This window comes from Podarcis erhardii, assembly GCF_964252035.2.
Source record: "Podarcis erhardii genome assembly, chromosome: 4".
NCBI classification, from domain to species: Eukaryota; Metazoa; Chordata; class Lepidosauria; order Squamata; family Lacertidae; genus Podarcis; species Podarcis erhardii.
In genome coordinates, this window is record NC_138508.1 from 42,184,688 (window position 1) to 42,201,076 (window position 16,389).

A 16,389-nucleotide genomic window follows, 5' to 3' on the forward strand; every position below is an offset into this window, starting at 1 on the left:
TCAGAGAACGCAAGAGAGAAAAAGACAGCAAAGCAGCCTATGCACCCTGCTTATTTCCTTTATCCTCACTCTTATTTCTCAATTTTCTCCTTCCTCTTCTTGCAGCTTCTTTTTCCGGTAAAGGGTGAAGGGTTTTTGTCCTGGCATCTCATCATTTTATTCTGCCCCTGCGTGGGCCAAAAGTGGAGGCTTTTGTTTTTGTGGGAGTGGGTGTAACAAGGTAAAATGCATATACCGTGTCATAAATAGATAGGTGAGAAACAAGACTTATCCCATGCACCTTTTTCCTTGTTATCCATTGCATTGTACAAAGGGTTTAGGCACCAGGGAGAAGAAGGCCTCACAGTTCGGGAGTGAAAATATTCCATGTATGCTACACTTCTCCCTCACCCTGCAAGAGATTAGGTAAAGTGCAGATCTTTTATTTAGGTCATGGTAGAGTTAAAACATATACAGAGAGAAAAACACACATGCACATGTGCCAAACTTTTGTTCATTCTGACAGCACCTCTGCCAAGTGTCACTCACTGAGGTGACAGTGAGGAGAACTCAAGAACGAGTTAGAAAGCAACTTTTGTAGCAATAATGCCACCTCTTGAATTCTCACATATTCTAGTTCTGGGCTAGAAGAGAGAAAAAATAGTTTTAGAAGTATTTTCTGAAAGGCATTACTTCCCTTTCCACTGCATTGTTGAGACCCTATTTAGCTGTGTCAAGGAAAGCTTCCTAAAGACAAGTAGATTAGGGTTAACTAGAAGGCATTACAGCTGTAATTGTACTCTGATTATTTTGTTAAATTGCAGCATGGTTTTTCTTGTTGCAAATGCTAGGGGCCAAAAATAATATAATTTTATTCCTCACACATTTGGCATGACTGCAACGATAACTGGAACAGAGTTTCTTTCTACCACCATGAATTCTGGATAGCCATCAAAGCCACTAGATTTTTGGAGCCAGTCTTGCTATTTCTTCCCTCCTCAATTTTCAGGATGATGTAACACCACCCTATTATAGGAACTGTTTTGCGGCAGTTTCTCACTCAGAATGCAAAGGATTGATTCACACTATCAAATTCTTTGTGCAAATTTGCACCATACATTTAAAGCACCCTTATATGTCATGGCTTCCCCAATGGAATCCTGGGAACTACTATGTGAGTGTTGTTGCTGACAGACCTCTCACAGTCACAATTCTCAGCAGCCTTAAGAAACTACAGCTCTCAGCATTTGTTGTGGGAAGTCATGACTCTTAAGATGGTATAAGAGTGCTTTAAATGTATTGTAAAGAATGTGATCAAATATACAGCTACCTGGAGCAGATTAACAATGTGTGCACATGAAGCCAGCAGCCACCTCTGTGATCACACCCTTTGGAAACAGTACATAGCTGTCAACGTTTCCCATTTTTTAAGGGAAATTCCCTTATTCCGAATAGGATTTCCCTTAAAAAAAGGGGAAAGTTGACAGCTATGAAACAGTATAGCAGTAATCACAAAAATGGCCTAATTCAGACTAGCCTTTCACCACACATGTGTGCCAAATTGCATGAAATAATTTGGAGTGAAGTAGCCCTTTGTGTCTTAGTGAGGAGTTGCCTTGCACCCAGTCCAACTACTGATTCATTCAATCCCACACTGTCTACACTGGTGGGCATGGTGGAAGAAGAGATAGTCCCACAAGGTGGGGAATATGAGAAAGTAGGTCAAGCCCCAAGCAGGGAAAGTATATTCATAATAAGGAATTTTGATGATAATTTTCACCTGAAGCAACAGATACAATCCTTTGTTTCCCAGGGTCAAATTTGGCATGCTGTTAATTGCAGGAATGCAATCAATGTGCATGCCTGAAAAAGTGCAAATAGCAGAAGTAGGGGAGGTCAGCAGCAGTGGGACTGCAGGGGGAAGGAGAGGGAGAGTTTAACCCTTTCCCATACTGTGATCCCATAACTCATGCGCACACTCCATTGCTATTTACCTCAGGAGGAAGCCTCCATCAGCACTGTTACATCTAAGTTTTCTCCAATATTTTCTGTTTTTTAAGTCAAAACACTCTGAGACTACAATTCCAGGAACTCCTAGCAAAATAATGACATTTTAGAGCAGGTGATAGTGGAAGGAGGAGCATGCAAATAAAGGGAAGAGATAGGTTCACACAAACTATCACCAAGCACATCACAAGCCAACAAAGACTTCTTTACCCTGGCATTTGAACCTGACCTTAGATAGATTGATTCACCATATTGTTGTGTCTGCAGTTTGTTTAGAACTTATTTTAATATTGTGTTTTAAATGGTTGTAACATGTCCTGAGACATTATTATTTATTAAATTTCCATACCATCCTTCACCTGGGTTTACACTATAAAAACACAAAAATACACACCATAGCAACAAACAAAACAATACTCCCCCCAGTTTAAAAGGCCATAAATTGTTTAACTAGCCAAAGGCCTAGGTGAAGAGGAATGTTTTTGCCGGGTGCTTATATGAAGAGTGGGTAATAAACTGCATAAATAAATAATGGCCAAAGGGGCAAGGGTTAATCATCCCCTTCCTCAGCTACTTTTTCACTTCCAAGCGTAGCCTCTGAATGCTAGTTTTTTTTAATTGCAAAAGCATTGGGGGGAAAGACACAAGCTACTGTATGTATTGCTTAGGTCTTAGGTGCTTTCCTCAGATGGTATGTCCTCATTCCACAGACTCTAATCCTTGAAAGGGGATAAGAACAACTTTTTTACCCTTTCAAAACAAGGCAAGTTGCATGGCAACTGCAACAGGGCTGAATACAGGACTGTGGGTGAAGGGTATGTTATCTTTTTCTAGCAGTTCCTTTTGCTAGATCTCAGCAGGCAGCTTCCTCTTCTTGACTAAGAAGCACACCACAAGGAAGCTGAAGCAGAGCAGCAGTGGAATGAAACATTTAGTAGCTCAGCTCTGCCATACCGAGATACATAACCTCATTGTCTGATCTTGTGACCAACCATTACCAGGTTGAAACACTAGGACTGCAGTCTTTAATTGATTTGATCAACTAATTTGATTTTGATTATCTAATTTTTATACTGTTTAATACAGTAAAAAAGATCTGTAAGCAGTCCACACAACCAGACGCCTTCATCTGCCTCTGCTGCAACAAAACATGTCTCTCCCGTATTGGTCACTACAGCCACAGCAGGTGCTGTAAGCTTCCGAAAGTTTGACTTCAGCCTCAAAGCTGCACTCCTCCATCGTATCCCAAGACAGATGGATGCCAACCGAGATCTGTAAGCAGTGTACAAACAGCTGAAGCGACAACAAAATATCAAAAAAATACGCAGTTACATATAAAAATGTTAGATTAATACAAAATAACTAATATATATAAATAAATATCAATTCATTTTCCTTCTGGTGTCCCTCTGTGTCTTCAGGTTATATATCGCCCAGGGTCTGAACAAAATCCCAGCTCACCCACAAAATTCTCGGAATGAAAGGAGATCCTGGAAACAGCAGACATCACCTTAGTCTCTTACTCTAGACTTGCTTTTTATGGGTAGGCCCAAGGTGGATGGTACTTCCTCAGGCTGCTTGCAGCTGTGTCCCATTCAACTGTACTATCTACACCTAGTTCCAGATGCAGCAGGTTTGTTTAGTTTTCCAGGGGGTCCAGAGGGTGGAGAAAGGGCTCCCCCTCCACTCACAGCTCTCTTTTTTTTCACCCTCTGTCCTCTACTCCTCTTCCTCCAACTGCAGCTTTAATTGCAGGTTAAAATTGAGTTTTCTGGCTGAGCCATGAAAAAGAAACATACAGATGGCATTGCCTACCAGTTTTTATCCCAACCCAGCACACACTTTGCATTCAGAACAAAATGCCTTGCAGTGTTTCTAAGAAACTACAGAGAATCCAAGCTGAGTATTTTTAGAGAGATTTCATGTGAGCCATCCAAATCTGGACACCAGAGATAGTGTAGGATCAGATCTACTTAAGAACAAGTCTGGTCATCAAACAAAATGTTGCAGTGCAAAATCTTCCAGCTAACAGGGGCTGCAAACATACCCTACAAACAGGGCACTGCACTTTTCCCCACTTCCATTTTCAGATATTCTGCATTTTGTGGCTACTGTGCATGCTCATTCCTTATTGCAATTTTGGTGGGGGGTTTTTTTTGGGGTTTTTTTTGCTCATTTTGTTTTTTTTTTTTATAATAATTTTTATTGATTTTACAACATAAACAAAAAACGAACAAACATAATGCGACTTCCCCAAACCTCCCCTTCACTGCATCCAAATTTCAAAATTTTTAGCAATTCTTCATCCCATTTTTATATTTAGTTCTCTTTAAAAAGAGTTTCTGCTTTATAAATTTCGATTTATAGCTGTAATTCTTTGTGTCCAATCCCCTGACATCTTAACATTCCGAAATTTTACAACAATTTTTAAGATAGATTTTAAATTTTTTCCAGTCCTCCTCCACTGTCTCTTTCCTCTGGTCACGGATTCTGCCGGTCATCTCTGCCAGTCCCATAAATTCAGTCACCTTGGTCTGCCATTCTTCCAGAGTAGGTAATTCTTTAGTCTTCCAATACTTCGCCAAAAGGATTCTTGCTGCTGTTGTTGCGTACATAAAAAAGGTCTTATCTTTCTTTGGTACCAATTGGCCGACCATGCCCAGGAGAAAAGCCTCCGGTTTCTTTACAAATGTCCACTTAAGGATTTTCTTAATTTCATTATAGATCATTTCCCAGTAGGCCTTAATCTTTGGGCAGGTCCACCAAAGGTGATAAAAGGTTCCTTCACATTCATTACACTTCCAGCAATTGTTATTGGGCAAATGATATATCTTTGCTAGCTTGACTGGGGTCATGTACCACCTATAGATCATTTTCATTAAGTTCTCTTTCAGGGCACTACATGCCGTAAATTTAATACCTGTGGTCCATAACTGCTCCCAGTCAGCAAACATAATATCATGGCCGATATCTTGTGCCCACTTAATCATGGCTGATTTAACCGTTTCATCTTGTGTGTTCCATTTTAGCAGCAGATTATACATTCTAGACAAATTCTTAGTATTGGGTTCTAGCAATTCTGTTTCTAACTTTGACCTCTCCTTCTGAAATCCTAGTTTTCTGTCCTGCTTAAAAGTTTCATTAATCTGATAATAATGTAACCAATCTCGGACTTTAGGTTTCAATTTCTCAAAACTCTGTAGTTTCAACTTTTCACCATCATATTCTATAATTTCACAATATTTTGGCCAGTCTGTATCCATGTTCAATCTTTTTACCGCCTTAGCTTCCATTGGTGACAGCCACCTGGGGGTTTTACTTTCAAACAAATCTTTATATCGATTCCATACATTATACAATGCTTTCCTAATAATATGATTTTTAAAATTTCTATGTACCTTTACCTTGTCATACCATAAATATGCATGCCAACCAAAACTATTATCATAACCTTCCAAGTCCAGAATGTCTGTATTCTCAAGAAGTAGCCATGGTTTCAGCCAGCAAAGAGCTGCTGCTTCATAATAAAGTTTTAAGTCCGGCAGGGCAAAGCCCCCTCTATCCTTTGCGTCAGTCAAAATCTTAAATTTAATTCTGGGTTTTTTGCCCTGCCAGACAAATTTAGATATATCTTTCTGCCACTTCTTGAAACAATCCATCTTATCTAAAATTTGCAATGTCTGGAACAAAAACAACAATCTCGGCAATACATTCATCTTAATTACAGCAATTCGGCCTAACAAGGAAAGTTTCAATCTTGACCATATATCAAAATCTTTCTTCACTTCAGCCCAGCATTTCTCGTAATTATCTTTAAATAGGTTCACATTCTTAGATGTTAAATTCACCCCCAGATATTTTACCTTTTTAGTAATTTCCAAACCAGTTTCTCTTTGAAAACTATCTTTTTCCTCCACCGTAAGGTTTTTTTCCAACACCTTTGTCTTGTGTTTATTCAATTTAAAACCTGCTACCTGACCAAATATTTCAATAAGTTCCAGAACTCTTTTTGTGCTAGTTTCTGGCTGTTGTAATGTCAAAACTAAGTCATCTGCAAATGCTCTTAGCTTATAATGTTTAGTTCCGACCTGTATACCTTTAACCAGCTGGTCTCTTCTAATCATATTAAGGAAAACCTCCAGTACCGATATAAACAATAGAGGGGAAATTGGGCATCCCTGTCGTGTCCCTTTCTCTATTGGAATTTCATCCATAACCATACCATTTACAATAAGTTTAGCCTTTTGCTCAGAATAAATTGCACTTATACCATTTTCAAAGTTCTTGCCTACCCCCATTCCTTGGAGATTCCTCTTCATAAAGCTCCAACAAATATTGTCAAAGGCTTTCTCTGCATCCACAAAAATCAAAACAGCTTTTCTATTTATATCAGTTTCCAAAAGTTCTAGAATATCTATAATATTCCTCACATTGTCTGACAATTGCCTGCCTGGTAGAAAGCCTGTTTGGTCCCTGTGAATCTCCTCTAACAAAACTTTTTTGAATCTTTTTGCTAGAATGTCTGCAAAAATTTTATAATCCACATTCAAAAGTGATATAGGGCGGTAATTCTTAACTTGATGTTTCTCAGTTTCTGTCTTTGGTATAAGTGAGATGAATGCTTCCTTCCACGATTCGGGAGCCTTTTTCCCCTCCAAAATTTGATTGCAGACTTCTTTCAGTGGTTGTATTAACCAATCCTTCAATACTTTATAATATCTCGCGGTTAGTCCATCTGGTCCTGGTGATTTTCCCAGCTTCATATCCTGGATGGCACTCTCTATTTCTTGATCTGTAATTTTCTCATTTAAACTCCTTCTGTTGTTTTCAGAGATTTTTGATAGTCCGTATTTTCCAATAAATTCTTCTATCTCCTGTTCATTTTTTGGCCCTTGTTTGTATAATTTCTTAAAGAAACTTTGAAAACAATTACTTATCTCATTTGGTTTATTAATAGACTTCCCATCTACTTCGAGTGATGTCACTGTATTCAGTTTTTGTCTCTTTTTCAGTTGCCAAGACAGTAGCTTCCCACATTTATCTGCAGACTCAAAAGTCTTTTGTCTCATTTGTTTAATTTTCCATTCTATTTCCTGGTTCATCAATTCCATATATTGTGTTTGATAAAATTTTATTTCTCTTAATATCTCCTGGGATTTAGGCTTAGATCTCAGTTTCTTCTCCCCTTCTTTTATTAGATTCCAAATTTTCTCTTTCTTCTCATTCTGTTTTTTCCTCTTTATTGAATTCTGTTGTATTAGGAAGCCACGCATCACGGCTTTACTTGCGTCCCAAATGATTCTTTTTTCTGTGTCTGGTCTCAAATTGATCTCGAAGTAGTCTTTAAGTGTTTTTTGGGCCTTTTTGCAAATTTCCTCATCTCCAAAGAGGGTGTCATTCATTCTCCATCTAAAGGTTCCAGCTGTTGTCAGTTTCATTTCCATCTTGACAGCATTGTGGTCAGAGCAGGTCTTTGGGCAGATTTCTGTTTTTTTAACCTTTGATGCCAGATTACTAGAAATCCATATTTGATCAATTCTAGTCCATGTCATTTTTGCTTCAGAGAAGAAGGTCCCCTCCCTTTCCAGAGGGTTCCTAGTTCTCCAAATATCAATCAGATCCATAGTGTCAGTCAGGTCAAAAAAAGTCTTTGGTAGTCTTCCATCATTAGATATTGTTTGTCTTTGGGCCTTATCCATATTTGTAGAGACGACTCCATTCATGTCACCCATCATTATAATTTTAAAGTCCAAAAAGTCCATTAAAGTCTCATGCAACTTCTTAAAGAATTCAGCCTTCCCCTCATTTGGTGCATAAACTCCAACAATCAATATTTTTTCTCCATGAATTTGGATTTCCACTGCCAGGTATCTTCCTTGATCATCCTTAAAGATCAATTTTGGTTCAAATTTTTCCTTGACATAAATCACAACTCCTCTTTTCTTGACTCTATCTGATGATATAAATTCTTGTCCTAATCTCTTATTTGTTAAAAGTTTTCTATGTATCCTGGCGATGTGGGTTTCTTGTAAACAGATTACATCTAGATGTTCCTTCTTTAATAAATGAAATACTTGGCCCCTTTTTCGAGGGTGGTTCAAACCATTGCAGTTCCAACTGAAGAGTTGCAGAGACATTTTGGTTACTGGGTAGATCTTCCACCGACTGCACCCAGTTGTTGTTCCTCCTCGGTCGGTGCTCGGTTCAGTCCAAAAGATAGATTTGAGATGTCCGGTACTTCCTCCTCACTGACAGTTCCTTTCTGAAGATCCTCTTGATTTCTTTCCAAAAAGATCTCTTTATCCTGGTTTGTTTTTATTTTAATTTTCTTCCCTTTGTAGCTAAAGGACAGCCCTTGTGGAAATTCCCACCTGAATGGGATATTGTTCTTCTTAAGTAGATCAACTAGTTCTTTAAATTGAGATCTAACCTCCAAAAAATATTTAGGAATATCCTTGAAGATTTGAATCTGAGAATTTTTAATGACCAAGGCCTTCTGGAAGTGTAGGTTCAATATTTTGTCTCTTTGTTCCTTTGATCCTAAGGTAATTAAACAGTCTCTTGGCTTCTTCCCTTGCTTCCTGCCAATCCGAAAGGCTGAAGTTATCATAAATTCATCTTCCTCTCCATCTAGCTCATCATTCCAGAAGTCTTGAAATTTATCTGTGAGAAATTCCCCAAGCTTGTCCTCTTCCTCTTCTGGAACCAGTCTTAATTTCAGATTCTTACTTTTCCTTTCCAGTTCTAGTAGGGCTAATGCTGAATCATGTTCATGTACTTTTTTTACAATAGGCGCAAACTTTCCTTTGGTTTCTTCAGCAGTGGACCTGGCACTCTCAGCTATTCTCCTTGTTTCCGTAGATTCTTGAACCAAACGGTTTATAGAATCTGTATTAGATGAAATTGTTGTTGTATTCAGGTCTAGTCTTGTTGTCAATTCCGTCAGTTTCTTAGAGTTCTCTGTAGACTGTTTGGTAAGTTCTGCAGATTGCTTAGTGAGCACTTCTAGTGACTGATTTATTTTAAGCAGGGCCTGTGTCATTGACTCCATTGATGCTGCTGTTATTTTTTCTTGTGCAGCTGCTGCTCCTGATAAGGAGCCTCTTTTTTGAGCTTGTTTTTGAGCCTGCTTTGTTTTACTTCTTGTTGAAATCTCTTCTGACGGGTTGCTCATAACTCAAGGTCATTCACACAGGAAAGTTGCAAGTGGAAAATCCCACTGGATACACTGTAATGTAACTAAAGCCCTCTAGAGGGGGAAATTGTAACCATCCAAAGGCACCCAGAACAAAGAAACAGAAAGTCCAAAGGCAAAAGTCCCATTAAAAGTCTTTAGTTTGTAGCACTTTACTGTTAAAATTGTAATCCACCAAAGTCCCGAGTATGTTTCAAAATAAGTCTTATTTTGTAGCCGCTGTCCTTTGACAGCTCACTTGACAGTTCCTTTTTTCAGGCGATCGCTGCTCCGGCAGCCTGGCCAGAAGTATCGGCAGCAGAGGTTTTTTATTCCTTATCCCTTTCTTTTGCAGGTTAAAATTAATTCTGTTTCCTCCCCCCCTTCTCCTGCACAACAGGGGGGAGATCCTTTCGATGTCTGGTTTAATAAGAGTTAAAAGGAAAGTCCATTTAAACACAGCTTAGTCTTTTCATTGCTCCGTTAGTCATGCAGTTCCGGGAGGCTGACTTCCTTAATTTTGCCTTCCCGTTTTCAGCCAAATCTTCTAAATTTTTAAGTCCCGTTTTACTTTTGCGATCTTACTCACGGGTATTGTTGTTGCCAATCGTTGATTTCAGAAAGGAATCGGCGCTCTCCGTTAATGGCGACGCGGCTTCACTCCGTAAGCTGGGTAGCGATCCTCAGCACCGCGCTCACCCCGATGCCGCTCCGGAGCCTTTAAAAAGGCTCTTTCACGATGCCGGGGGGGCGCAAAGGTGCCCACCGAATCTCCTTGCTCACAGGCTTCAGCGCCTGTGATTTTAGGGGTCCCCCGCTTGCCGTAGCGGGTAAGACCCGAACTTACGGAGCAGTCCTGCCTCGGAGCTCGAGGCTAGGACCGCCATCAAACGCTGGCGCCGACCGGAAGTCCTTTTTTTTGCTCATTTTGAGGCATCTGATCAAGGCCTGTATTTTAAAATGAGCTTAAAGATATATTTGCAAATGTTTGTATGTTTCATGCCAGGCAGAAACCAGCTGGCTAAGTACTTTGGCAGTTGTTTATCTTCCTGCTCTCCTGAACAAGGCCCCCCCTGATTTATAGCAGTAGCAGGAGACAAGTTTCTCAAAGTTGTAAAAGGGAATTACAGGCTGGGAGCAAAGGTTATACTGACCCTACATATTACAGAATACAATCAAGCTGCAAAAACACTAATTAAGAGTTGGTAAATAGTAAGATTTATTGTTTAACAGAAAATAATACCATGTGCCTCCCATCAGACCCTAGCCATATTTTCCTAAGGTTTAAGGTATACTGAGAGAGTTAAAGGGCAATAAATTTTGGGAAGAGCTAATGGGAAAAGCAGCTGGCTGGGAAAGGGAGGGTGTAAACTGAAGAGGCTTCTTTTGAAGCTGTTTTTTACTGAGTTCCTTTTTACTTTGCAAAGGCCTTTTCTTCTAAAAAGCTATCTATGTTATGTATGAGATTTGTTGGCTTAATGTAATTAGGCAAAGGATTTAGAAAGTAAGAAATGTTAGATTCTTATGTTAGATTCTTATTTCATTGATGGTGTGTGAGAATGTGAACCCAAGATCTCTGTTTAGATAGAGTTTAATACCACGAGCCATTTGTTTTAGCCATTTGTTTTGGAATGCAGGGGCAACAGGGGCAAAAGGTGATCTGGTAATTAAGGTGCCTTGTCGAGGCAAATGTAAGATATATGGCTACTTGTCTGCCATTTATGGATAGAAGGAAATATAGCTCTTTGTCTCCCATAAAAGGTAATAGGAAATGGGTGTATCTTTTATGATTGGTTCTAGCAAACAGCCAATAGGAATTTCAACCAGGCTGATTGGACAGAGGCAGCCAAAGGAGGAGCAAGGGGGCTGGGCTGAGGAAATATAAGTGCTGGCCATCAGGGCTGGAAGGGGGTAGAGCTTTGGTAACCATATACCACTGTGCCTATCATTTATTTGTCTGACAAATAAATTATTATTTTAATTTCTCTATTGCTGCGTTGAATATTTCATTCCAGCTAAGCGTTAACCACAAGCACGGTGCTACAATTTAAGGTTTTTAAAAGATTTTTTTTGGGGGGGGGGGGGTACTCCTATTAATCCCGACGTATCGCATAACATAATTATACTGAGTGCTTTTTTTCCACCAGAGCGCATTTTCGGCACCTCTGATATGGGTGCCGTTGAAAGCTGACACTTTCCTCACCCCCTTCTTGCCTTTACGTACTTCTGAGAAGCCTCAAGCAATCGTTTCAAGTCAAAACAGAAGCTGGCCAGTGTTTGCAAGCCTACACTTTTTTTAGATCTATGACTCCACCTAGCTCCTAGCCACTCCTAGCTGTGATTGGTCAGGCTACGGGGTGGGGCCAATTCATATTTCCTTTTCTTTAATCCATCTCCCATGTAGTGGTGACAGGCTTTAAGCTTTCTAGCCAGGCCTCTACCATTGCACATATGTGCATTTGCGTAGGGCCCTTTCCAGCTGCCCTAGCCATCTTCCTGAATCAAAGGGAATGAGGGAGGTGTGGGCGCATTTATTTGACCTGCACCAGAACCAGGGGTGACCCCCAAACCAGCTAGGGAAACAGCTTGCTGTAGTTTTAGTACCTCTGCAGGCAGTGAAAAATGGCTGTTGTCAAACTGGCATCTGTTCACGGCTGCCCTGAGTCGCCCAACAATTTACTGTAACAACTTCACGGTCAGTTCTGGCACCTATTTTTCTTGGGGGGAAAGCACCAATTATGCGCCCTCCTGTTTCTCAGTGATCCCAATTTTGGCTTAGTTCTGCTGCACTCATGGCCCGAGGTCACTATTATAGGGACTAACGTCACTAGAATACTGAAAACACATTTTAATCTCTCCTTTACAGTCTAAACTTTGCAGTTTTCCATTGAGAGAACGGAGAAGTTGTCTGTTCTGAGGTCAACCCCAAAACTCAAAAAAACAAAAAACAAAAAAAAACTCAAAAGTCAAATTATGACTTCCTCTGCTCCCATACAACAGTGAGAAAAAGAGGATAAGGAAACCTTTTCTCCTCACAACAACCCCTCCAGAAGAAAATATGAAAGTCACAACAATGTGAGCCTGTTTTAACACGTCAGTCAGCAGCTTTTACCCTAAGCTGGGCACTGAAGCTTAGAGTAACACCCAATAGGAAAGGCAGCATAAACTATTCCTTAAATGGGTAGATGGAATCTGCCCTTCCATTATGCTGTTATACGACAGACAAAAATAATTCTTCCTAACACTATTATAGTATTTACTGCAACAAAAGCAAGCAAAACCATTCCCAACTCTTATTTAATTTGGATATAAGAGCGAGCATGCAAGGACTTGATAAAATGTATGGTCTATTTCTAAAGTTATTTGTTTGGGGCTTGAATTGTGATTGGAACTGGAATTTGCTCTGAATTAGTGAAGGCTGTGTGCGCGCGCATTGGTGTATTATTTGGCTGCTAGTTTGCACATCACTTGCCAGCAGCAACATTACTAAGCAGCAGTGATCAGGTTTCCATCTAGATGTTGAACAGGGCAAGAAGCTGGCATTTGACCACTCACTGTTCCTACCTAAATCTTCTGTTACTAAAGAAGGGAGAGTGCCGCAACAGAAGGGGATTTGTATTTTGTAGCTTAATGAACTCACAAGCTAACATCCGGTTTTTGTTCCAGAGAGTACGAGTCTTTAACCCTTCTCTGATAACACCCACAGGAAATCAATAAGAGCAAGTTTTTAATATGGGAATTTTGTTTTTTAACTCAAAGGCTGGCCAACCGCCTATCTTTAAATATCTTTCCCATTTACTAGCCAAATTAGCACTGCAAATCTCTGGGGACGTAGTTGCAAGAAATTATATTAGTTGGAAATGTTTGTACTATTGCTATTTTTAAATGACATTCTGCAGCTGCACTTAAGCATACAGAGAACGTAGCATTGCAGATACCCGCCACTTTTCAAAGGACAGCGGGTTACTTTGAACCGAAATGTAGTACTCAGACCAAATTAAAATATTTAGAGTATATTCCGGTCACTTCTAGATAATCTGTTTGTTGATAATTTATTCTCATTTGTTTGCATAAAGCTTGGGGGAAGGTCATATGACAGCTGTGTCAAGCAACTGTTATCCTACACTTTTCAGTGCATTTCCCTCCTGTCACTTTCCTAACTGCAAAAAGTCCACCCCCCACTTAAAAAAGCAGGCATGTTTGTACAAGAACACCAAATCTACTTTATTGTATAACTTGGATTTGCTGGTATCTAGGTGAATCCCACCCACAATAGTGACATTGGGGTGCAATATTAGGCTAAATGTTTTTACCCAATTTAGTTTCTAATTGACTCCGCAATAACCAGGGACATGCTATGTTGAAAACACCATCTTGCAGAGAAACCCTGGACTTAGGATGCCTTCTAAATGATTCTTACTCCCAGGATCACTCAGCCAGGAGTGCCAACTTGGCCTCCTTGGGTGCCCGGGGCTGGGGTGCCATGCAGTGTGCATGGCCCTGGCACCCAAATTTGTGGGTGTCCAGCCCCTTCATGGGGAATTTTGTGGGTGCTTGGGCACCCAAGGCCCCAGGGAGCTGGCACCTATGCACTCAGGTGTGACAGAGAAGGGTCCCCCGTTTGCATTTCTAATGTAATCTGTACGCCAACTGTGGCAGTTTTTAGACTAAAGATGGCTTTAGATTTCAGGATTACCACTATGGCTCATTTTGCCAGACTAACATTTATGCTTAAAAATCCTTTGAAAAACAGTGAAAATGAGTTTATATTCTGTGTGCTTTGACTGGAGTTTCAGACAAAAAGCCAGCTGCAATGTTTGCAAAGAATTTCAGTACCACAGAACAGGAAATGCCTGTCGTTACGGATATTGAGTGTATCAGCATATGAGCTCTCACGTGGTATTGGAAAATACAGCACTTAAAGAACCTAACTTTCAGACACTGCTATATTACCAGTCAGATTCATCTATCACATACTGCAACAAAAGAAAAGAAAAAGGGGTAAATCTTACTGGCTGTCATCTGTATAGACAGAGTTGGCCCCGCTCACAGACTGACCACTATCAAAGACTGCATAGGGATTATATAGGCAAAGAGAGGCTCATATTCATGAACTGATTAATGCTATCCAGACAGGAAGTTGGCCCAGCATATGAGGCAGTGCTCTCTCTTTCTCTCTGAAAAGGAAAAAAAAAAAAAAAAAAAAAAGCTCAAACTTATTCCACAGAAAAACTAGACACATTATACTAGAACTGAGAGAGAGACGGGTTGTGTTATCAGCAGAGGAGGCTGACCAAGCCCCAGAAAAAGATGGGGGTGGCGGGCAAATAACTTGCTTTGATGGCTATCAGACAGATACAGTGGCATTGTGTAATGCAGAATTAAGGCCAGGGCAATAACAATGTTATCCTGAAAGAAGGCAGAGCCTGCCTATGATGGAATCCAGTTATCTGGACACAGGGCTGGACTGGCTCAACTCACAAAGGAAACAGGCTGTCCAGAGAGTGGGCTGGTCCTTCCCATTAAGGGACTGTTATCTGGAGAGAAGGAGGAGGTTATCCGGATACAGATGGCTTTGTCCAGAGCAAGAACAATTTCAGGATGCTGGGCTGGCCCAGCTCAGAGGATATTTGTTCTAATAGCTGAAAAGAGCAAGCAGAAACAGTGTTAGGCAATGCTGCAGCACATTCTGCAAAGGCTTTGAAACAGCATCTCACTTGTGAAACAGTAGAAACATACTTCCATATGATAAGAAAGGGAGATTATTACTTTATTTTTTTTAAAAAAATATTTGCCCTTCTGCTTTGAAAAGGTGCTTAGAATGACTACAATGACTGATAAAAACATAAAAATCAAAAGAGCAGAATGAAATCAATTCAATGCAACACCAAACCAGAAAAATTATAATACAGTGGTACCTCGGATTACATACGCTTCAGGTTACGTACACTTCAGGTTACAGACTCCGCTAACCCAGAAATAGTGCTTCAGGTTAAGAACTTTGCTTCAGTTTGAGAACAGAAAACATGTGGTGGTGGCATGGCGGCAGCGGGAGGCCCCATTAGCTAAAGTGGTGCTTCAGGTTAAGAACAGTTTCAGGTTAAGAACGGACCTCTGGAACGAATTAAGTACTTAACCCGAGGTACCACTGTACACAAACATAGCAGCAGGATGATAAATAAACTGTAATACTACAAATATATCCAGCCCCTATTTCCTAGCTCAGTTGGTAGAGCATGAGACTCTTAATCTCAGGGCCATGAGTTTGAGCCCCACATTGGGGAAAAGACTCCTGCATTGCAGGGGGTTGGACTAGATGACCCTCATGGTCCCTTCCAACTCTATGATTCTGTGATACATCTCTGAAACATGAACACTTCCTTCAGTTTCTTTGTGGGTCCCACATTATCTGCATGGAGAAAAGTGCAGGGAACATAGGAACGGGATTCTGGGTGCCTATTCATTACTCATCTCTCTCATGCAAAGCAGTGTAACTGGGACCTTTCCAGTCCTGGGTCTATTAGCATTTCAGTCTGCTCTTGTCTCTGCCCTCCCTTGAATCCACAGAGCACGGCGCAAGCTCTGCCTGCTATACTACTCCAGCACATCCAGAATGTATTTCTCAGGTGTGAAAACTCTGTGAAACTTGCCAGGTGCAGCTATTTCCATCACTCCAGCAACTTTTGAATCCACTCTGCCTTCTGTCTTGACAGAAGAATTCTTTCTTGCAAACCAAATTGTGAGAACAGCACCCTCTTGTGGCTGTAATCTTTTGTAACACACACAGAGAGAGAGAGAGAGAGAGAGAGGGGGTGGGGATTTTGTTTAACCCCAAAATTCTCAACTATGTAAGGATTATAGCTCCAGGAAGACACAATCATAATCACAAAATATTTAGTAAATGTAATAGTTATATTTTCACTAGGTATTAAAGCTAGGAGTCTGATCTAATTTAATTGGGTAGATTACTTGATTAAAACAGTTCAAATGGTGCTCCTGATTAATCAGTAAGCAGTTTTAATGCTTTAAATAAATATTTTGAATATGTATAAGAATTACATTTTTTAAAATGGTGCTTGTCATTTGCAGAAGTTGTAAATAAAAACAAACAAGTTCTGATCTATTGATTTGTAAGTCTGATGGCAGGGACTCTTGCTCTCTCTTACCACTTTAGGAAACATTAGTTATCTGAAAACCAGGTTGCCAATATAGTAAGTATTTTATATTAT

At 40.1% G+C, this 16,389-nt stretch overlaps 1 long non-coding RNA gene across 4 annotated transcripts in view; it reads left to right on the forward strand.

Annotated features, from left to right (window-relative positions):
• LOC309340046 overlaps nucleotides 1-12,096 on the forward strand; it is a 47,000-nt gene extending 34,904 nt beyond the window's left edge. For 3 of the 4 annotated variants that reach the window (XR_014155762.1, XR_014155763.1, XR_014155765.1), the window contains 3 exons: nucleotides 314-405; nucleotides 3,408-3,619; nucleotides 12,027-12,096. This is a non-coding gene — a long non-coding RNA (uncharacterized lncRNA). The remainder of the gene's footprint in view (nucleotides 1-313; nucleotides 406-3,407; nucleotides 3,620-12,026) is intronic. The other variant, XR_014155764.1, reaches the window with a different exon arrangement.
• Nucleotides 12,097-16,389: the final 4,293 nt, after the last annotated feature.